At 47.0% G+C, this 8,438-nt stretch overlaps 1 long non-coding RNA gene across 1 annotated transcript; it reads right to left on the bottom strand.

The window, feature by feature from the left end:
* Positions 1 to 2,176: 2,176 nt before the first annotated feature.
* LOC134483804 (uncharacterized) lies at positions 2,177 to 8,229 on the bottom strand. Its single transcript, XR_010060841.1, has 2 exons — positions 7,664 to 8,229; positions 2,177 to 6,039 (listed from the first exon to the last, which is right to left on the bottom strand). It is a non-coding gene; the product is annotated as an uncharacterized LOC134483804 (long non-coding RNA).
* Between the last annotated feature and the right edge of the window lie 209 nt (positions 8,230 to 8,438).

Here is an 8,438-nt window from a genome sequence, read left to right as displayed (position 1 = left end):
ATGCAGTGCACAAGCATAAGGTATACAAACGCTCATACATGAAAAATAAAAAGTAATAAATCTTTTTAAAAGTGGGAAGTTAACTCTGCAGGCTAAACATTGGGGGTACAAAGAGGGGTAAGGAAGTATACTGTAGGCAGGTAACATGCCCAGATTCTGAAAGTAACTGCTTTTGGAGGGAGAGATAGAATGGAGACAACTTGGACAGGAGAAGGAAGGTGCCATAGGTCCCATGAGTGAATCTGTGAGGGAGCAGTTTTTAAACACTGAACCTCAGGAATCATCACTTCCAAAAGAGGCCTGCGGCCAGCTTCCTGATCATCCCTTCAGTCAGAGATAGCAGGACAGGTGAGTCAGTCTAGAGACAGACGAGTGTTTACAAACATGCTTAGTCCATCGTGGAGGCCAGTATCCATGCAGAAAATCATTCTGTCCCCCACAACTCTGAAGAGACTCACACTGTTAACCCTTGTAAGCAAGTTGCCTATCTATCGCATTCTCTGATGGTGGTTTGAGGAGCTTTGGACCTTAACTAGATCTGTGTGATGTCTATGTACACATGGGTGTGTCTACCTCATTGTAGTAGAACGTGTGCGTCGGTGATGCCTTTGACAAACACTTGTGAATAGTATTTCAAGAATACATCACATGGGAGAGACATTTCTGTCACAGACCTCTTGAGAGAGTGGCCAGCACTTTTAGGAAAGACTGATGTTTATAGGTTTTTATGGATAAAGAGGACCTGGGGCTGTGTGGTTCACAGGAAGACAGCTGCCATCCTTCTCTATCATAATAATAGTCCATGTGCATCATTGAGCCATGGATTTCTGAAATATTCATGAGTAATCATCCTTTTCTAGAAACATCTTTCCCATAGGAAGAGTCATCTACTGCTCCTGGGAGAACAGCCAGAGCCTCTAGAGAAACATAGGGGATGCTCCTTAAACCATCACAGGTGGAAACTTCCACATGAGCAGAAAGACGGACATCTCCCAGCATTCCTGCAGATGATGTAGCAACCATAGGCTTCAAAACACGCCCTCCACCCCATAAGCTCCACGACTCTCAGGGATTGATCCAGAACATGAAAGCATCCAGGTAGACATCACTGGAAACCCTTTGGCCAGGCTGAACCAAAAGATCCTCCCAGCTACTTTACCAAGAAGGCTGAGCATCAAGGCTACAAACAGTACAAAGGGCATCATAGAAACGGAGCCACCTCAGACTTGCCCTAGCGCGCAAGACAAAACCAGAGGAAGAACCAAGCAAAGAGTAGCCAAATTGGAACACTGTCCATGGGGTCAGGGCTGTGTCAGGAGGGCTCCCTAAGTGGAGGCACTGGCAGAAGACAGAGCTCTCCCACAAGGATGTGGGTCTGAGACCTACAGAGTCCTAAATGTTTGAGAGAAGCCAACAGCAGACCAGAAAGAAGGAGTCCGTCACCCCATGACTTCTCTAGAGGTGACTATACCACTGGCCACCATGAGCCATGACTCTTAGGATATTCTGTGTGCCCTGCAAGACAAAGAATGTCCGATACCACCTAAAGTCAGTGAAGGGTTCCTAGGGAGGGGTCCATGGGACTAAAGACTTTGCTAATAAAATCATACATTTTGAACTCACCAGACTATAGACCAAGCTACATGTCGTCTAGCTGCCATGGGTCCTAGGCTGACAACTTAGACAGGGGAGGAATGGGTTTATACAGATGGGAATACTATAACCATGTACACAGTCTGTGCAGGCAATGCGCTCAGCTTCTTCTGCTATGACTATAGGGAGAGCGGTGACATCTGAGACCAGGAAATGATCAAGTCCTCCAAGAGGAAACAGTCTTATGCCTTGTACTGTCTTCGGGAGACACACTCTGTGGGTGGCTTCTGCCTTAGCTAATAAGGCCTCATCATGCCTTAGTCCCTTCCATTGGCTCCCATGTGAGCCCTGGACTTAGCCTCTAGCTGAGACTAAGTGCCCTGTCCTCAGACTCGGCCACACAGGACCAGAAAGGGCCAACCTCAAAGTCAGCTGAATAAGCAGGGCAGTGGTGTACGTGCCTTTAATTCCAGCACTCGGGAGGCAGAGGCAGGTGGATCTCTAAGTTTGAGGCCAGGCTGATATACAGAGTGAGTCTCAGGATATCCAGGGCTTAGGGTTAGTATTAGTAGTAGGGTTATGGTTAGGTTTAAAGAAATCCTGCCTTGAAAAACCAAAAGAAAAAGAAAAAAGGGGGTGGGGGGATAAACTAAGACTCAGCTGAGTCTCCGGATCTGCATCAGCAGAAAGTTCCCACAAGGCTCCAGGCTGGAGCGCCTATCACTGTTGGAGAAATTGGGATCTATGGGCACTATGTCCCTGAGACCCCTTCAGTTTTTGTCCCTCCAGGCACAAGTGACTAGCCATTCTCCCAGCTAGAATTCCTCCAATAGACCCCTATCAAGAGAACTGAAGTTGAAGCAGCATAGGAAGAGATTGTGACACAGGACAAAATTTCATCCATCACCAAGAAACTTCGGAAGCTTCATGGCTCGTAACTCACTGGCCTACTCAACAAGGAGACCCACCCCATCGCAGAGATGCATAGTACATTACTCTGCTTCCAACCATGTTTGAAAAGGGGTCAATGTGAAAACGGGGCTCCAGAGAGGAAGGAGCGCATGCCTTGTCTCCACTGGTCTAGTCTAGAGGGACAATTAAGTTATAATTCTACAAGATAACATGGAGTCCAGAAATAGAACCATGAAATAGAACCCTAATCCCTATATTTCGGACAGGAAAGTGAGCCAGTGCATGAGAAATAATTCTCAGAACCACAAGCCAACTTTGAAGTGATGTTAGATTACTGAGATTCCATAAGCAAACACAAGAAGACATCTCTACCCCCAGGAAATGGCAGGCAGGGCACCTGAAGGGCAATCTGATCTCTTTCTCCCTATGTGCTGGGCAATAGGGAAATGCTCTGGCCACCCAGCAACTTGAATACTTCAGTTCTGGGCATGAAGCCCAGGGAGCAACAAGGCCAGACAAAGACAGAAAATGGAGAAAGAGTCCAGTCTGGAAAGATCCCTAGTTACAGACAAAGCCAGGTCAAAACTGTCAACTGCAGGAGACACTATGATCTACAACCCCTAGGTTACAAGGATTATCTGGTCTACCTAAACCCCATTGAGTAACCCAATGAGTAACCACTCTCAGCCAAATGTCTCACACCTCAAGCTCCAGTCTGTGGCACAACCATGACTGGTTAACCCCTTCTTACTGGAATTCAAGTAGTTACCTTTGTGAATATACCAGAAATCTTTCCCCTGAGTCAGGTGCTCTAAAGACACCTGGCTCTCATGCCTATAAAAGTCTGGAGGACACTGGCAGGTAATATGAGCTTACGTGCCGGTGTAGGTGACTGGTACTTTCCTAATTACCATCTGCTTCCAAGGACAAACGGTCTCCTGGAGTCCCTTCCCTCCACAGAAGCATTTACTGTCCTTGAGGCAAGTCCTACTGCCCAGCTGATGGTGATCTGTTATCCAGGTACAAAGCCCTCTCCAGGTACACAGTCTCTCCAGACAGAGACTTTGAAGCCAAGCAGAAGAGTTCCATCGCTGACATGAGTTGAGCAGAGATGACTAACGTCAAGGACTTGCAAGGACCTGGAGGCAGTCTACAAGGCCAGAGAGGGCTGGCCAAGCCCAAGTCAATGTCTCTGGGGCCACTTCCACATCGGAGCTATGATGTTTATAAACACCACAGATGGATTGCCAGAATCTGAAGAGGACCAAGCTGGTGAGGAATGAGCTTCCAAAAGAGGAGACATCACCGTGCCATTAGTGGCAAAAAAATAAACAAGGAAAAAATGGCAATCTAGGAGGAAACGGGAAACCTGGAGCATATGATACTTCCTAAAGTTGTCTACATGACTTGCCAACTTGATCTCATGCTGTTTTCTAGGGTCCTATCACCAAACCCAAGGATGTCTATAACTAGACAAGTTATAGAATAATCACAAAAGACCTGAGTTAAACTGAGGCTGGCAATCAACTGAGCCCGTTGTGGCAATGGCTGAAGCAGAAGTCTGACAGACCCTGCTGTACCTGTAGCATGGTCCGGGCTAGCTTTAGACTCAGCAGACCCATGAGGTCCTACCCAACTGGACCCAAAATGGAATCTTATCTGAAGTTATAGCTTTAGGAGGAAATCAAGTGAACAGGAAGTCATTAAAATGAACTGGAGTATAATGCAACTGCATTCCTCATGATAGGAAATCAGACTACAGACATGCATGAGCCAATGGCAACTGGGGCGATGCTTCTACAAGTGACCAAGGTCATGGCTAGAAATCTGTCTCTGGAAGCTTGGGGCAGACCTTCTCATGGCATTACAGGAAACTACCTCAGCTCAGCCCTCTGTCCTCTAAAACCGAGAGGCCATTCTTCTCAGGCTACTCATGTAACCTTCGTCTATGGCCCTTGATGTCACCTCCAGCAATTTAACATGTGCAGGAAGAAACTGGTAGATGGACAGTGTTCACACCGCCAAGGGGGAAAACCCTGGGGCTGGGATGCTAGAGAAACCAGACCCGACTCTGAGTCATTTGATGGTTGAAGGGGAGCTTAATTAAGGATCCATGCTCAAAGGCCGATAGCATGGTCTATAAGCACCCCAGGGAGACTTCCTTAAATTCAACAGATCCTGGACTCAACCTATGCTCTAACTCTACCATGACTGGTCTTGGGTGTCATGGTTCTTCGCTCTAAGAACCCCAGGCAGCAGCAAAATGATGAAGTGTTAGGAAACAAGACTGAAGACTCCTTATATACAGCCTTCAGTCAACACAGAACAAAAGCTGGGGCAGGAGCTATGAGGATGTTCACAACTGATTCACAGGGCTTCTGTCATCTCTAAGATGATCTCTGCACAAAGCCAGAGTGAAGACCAGCACGTCTGCTCTTGGAAATACATGGCCCCCTACTAGGGGGCAATCACAGCATTATCACTTACCCCTCTTTGTGTAAGCTTGTTACAGATCACCCCCTGCTTCTACTCAAAAGAGTCCCCACCTGCGAAGGACACCCAGCCTTCTGGATTGAAGTAGCCATCAAAACCCCATTAGCTCCTCTGAGGGTAGCTCTCTTAGATCGAAGTCAGATGAACTTTGCCCATAAGGGAGGTCACGAGAGAGCTGCTTGGTCTTCTGTTCACATTGAGTGGCCAGCAAAGGCTCAGAGAACACTCGGTTTCCAAGCCTTGCTGAAGATGAAGGAGGAGCCTGCAGGGTCAGGTCAACTCTGACTTGTTTTCCCTTTGGAGAGTGCAGCTCCAGTCTCAGAACGCTGTAGAAGAAAATGCAAGCAGCCGCTTGCTTGTTGCCGTGTTTTTGGACTTAGCTTTACCATAGAAAACTGAACGCCTGCTCTTTAATTGGACCTGACTGTTCAATGGCCTACGGTCATTGGTTAATTCTCTTTCAATTCAGTTTGTACTGCCCTGGTTGCATCAGACCTTGGTGGTGGTGGAATGAAAGAATGTGTTGTCTCTGATCATTATGTATAAGAGTGTGACCTTGGAAGTTACCTAAGGGTGCTAATAATACGGTGCTAATTGATGCTGGATTTGTCCTTGGGAGTGTGTAGCTGGACCTAGCAGTCATCTAGGAGACACTGCTGGGAACCTTGAGGAGTGTGCAGTTCCAGCCTGGGCTACATCCTGGACCTCTGATCAAGCTGTTCTGGGTCTTAGGATGGATGTAGAAGCTGTACTGGGTTCTATAGCTCATGGCTGGATTGAGCTGGACTTGCTGCCACGCTGGCTCTTTGACAGTAGGCTCCCTAGGATCTGACAGACCACTTTTCTCATGAGCCTCTTTTCTTTGCTCAAATGTCACTCTGCCCAAGTACTGTAAGAGACTATGATGGTACCATTGACCCCGCCGTGGGTCCTCAATCTGATGCTTGTCTTCAATCGTGTTTCCTGGACTGCAGCATGCGCTGGGCTCTCCCACTTGAGATGGTTTCTCCCTTCAATCAGGCAGTCCTATGTTTGCAACTGCTGAAAGAGAGGAGGAGTCGAGGCAGTCTGTAGCCTTGTTGCTGAAACAGAAATCTAGAGCAAGGTCTCCTCTGCCTCCAGTCAGGTGCTTCTGACCTCTGAGTGGGAGGTTTCAGAAGTCCATTGAGTTCTGCACACAGACAGGTTGGGGGTGGGGCATCTAGGGTTTTTGAGAACCAGTTGTAGATACTAAGCCTGTGATTCAAAGTGAGGGCTGAATGTCTGTTACTATGGTTTTTTTTTTTTTTTTTTGAAACAAGGAAAAGCTTTTTTGCCGGTTAGCTGACAAGGAGACTGGAGACACCTACAAGTCTGACTCTCTGGTTGACTGGTGTTAGAGGAATTGGAGCAGCCCACGGGAAAGGAGAGCTAGTGTGATTGACAGCAGAGAGTGTATGGTTTCCTACTGTGGCCCCTCCCATTGATGGTCATGGCGCCCTCATTTCATAGATAGGTCCACAAGTCTCCCTCTAGTATTTTAGGTTGTGCTGGTGAGACTTTTGCCTACTGAGCTCTTAAGTTGCTGGTATGGTCCAGGTGACTCCATGTTCTTAGAATAGGTTTATGGCCAGGCTCTTGGCTAAGAATAGGCTCCTCTGGAGGTTAGAAGTGCAATGAGAGGGTTGGGGATTTAGCTCAGTGGTAGAGTGCTTGCCTAGCAAGCACAAGGCCCTGGGTTTGGTCCCCAGCTCCGAAAAAAAGAAAAAAAAAAAGAAAAAGAAAAGAAGTGCAATGAGAATATAATTGCTGGCCAATGGTCCCACAGCCTGGCGGCCCCTTATAAAATGGGCAGAGATTAGATTCCTACTCTCCTACTTCTGGATACATGAGCATCCTTGGAAGTATTTAGGGCTTTTCTTACTTGGGGAGTTGGGAAGCTAAGGGGAACATGGCACTGGATGTCTCCAGACTCAGTTATTATCAGGAACCTCAGTGAGCTCTCTTCCTACACTGATATTATTGGATATTTCTCTTATATCTAATACCAACCCCTCCTGAATCCATGACTTTGACTGATCACATGACTCAAAAAGAAAATTGTACACTTGGCCTTTCCTTAAACAGCCCCCAGTGGAATCAGAGCCCTGGAAGCCATGCCCGTGTGACCCTGAGAGGAGAAAAAAAAGCTCTGGTTCTCAGACAGGTGTCCTTGGATTGGTTCTGAAGAGACTGAAGGTCTCATCCTTGCTGTAGATACAGACCAGACAATCATAACTCTCTGGATATCCAGAGAGGCTGTGAGGTAAGATAGTTGGGCCTGTGGTCCATACTGGAGGCCTCACATTTTTATACCAATGGATGTCTGTGTATAGTAATGAATTCCACTAGGACCTTCCTCCCATCTGTCCTTGAGTCTGAAGTTTTATATGAAGCAGGGAACAGAGACACAGGGCCACCCAGTGATCCTGAGTTTCAGAGAACATGCTGTTTCAATAGAAACATGTCCCATACACAGGTGCCATGCTATACCTGGCAACCTGTGCCTACCCTGTAGACATGATGTCACTGGCTTCACGCTTGACAGACCCCAAAAGTCACAATGAAAAGTAACTGTTGTTTCTTGAACTTGATAAGTTTCCAAGAAATTGGGGTTGGGGATTTAGCTCAGTGGTAGAGCGCTTACCTCGGAAGCGCAAGGCCCTGGGTTTGATCCCCAGCTCCGAAAAAAAGAACCAAAAAAAAAAAAAAAAAAGTTTCCAAGAAATTGATATTCGAAAATGCCCCAAGACAACCATATAAAAAGGAGCTTGAGGCAAGCAAGATCTTCCAGAGTGACTCATGGATCCCTCGGGAACACTGGCACACTGGTCTCTTGGGTCCCATCCTCATCACTGTCTCTATCCCTGGGCACACGTATGCAGGTGCCATTCTCCCTGGGCTCTGGGCTCTGGGCTCCGAGGCTCCCACAGTGGCCACTGCTTTGTAAGTTAGTGAAGAGGAGCCATAAAGTAGGAAAATGTCTCTCAAACTGCACTCAGCCCTATTAGAACTGCCCCTCTGGAACAGGGGTTTGGGGATGGGGGCGGGGGGAGTCCAGAGGATCCTCAGAAAGCTCCATTATGACTTCATAAAGATTCTCTTCCTTCAAAAATGCTCTCAAGAACTGCTCTGTTTGCATGTCTTAGAACTGTGATACAGAAGTAGAAACTTCTGGTTTCTTTGGAACATCAGTTATGTCAAATGATTTGGGGGTGGGCGACCGCTGGGGAACACAGCAAAAGGATGTTTTGCAAAAGCAGATGTGAATGTTATCTCAAAGCAGACACAAGTGAAAGGATGTTTTGGTATAGAAGATGCATGAGAGGACGCACGATGTCCAGAAGGAATGTAAATATGACCCCACAGACAGTGATGCTGTTATAAAAATATAAAAAATAAAATGCTGTCTTTTATCCCCT

The sequence above is a fragment of the Rattus norvegicus genome, chromosome 20 (assembly GCF_036323735.1).
Source record: "Rattus norvegicus strain BN/NHsdMcwi chromosome 20, GRCr8, whole genome shotgun sequence".
In the NCBI taxonomy this organism is placed as follows: Eukaryota; Metazoa; Chordata; class Mammalia; order Rodentia; family Muridae; genus Rattus; species Rattus norvegicus.
This window is presented reverse-complemented; position numbering and strand designations above follow the sequence as displayed.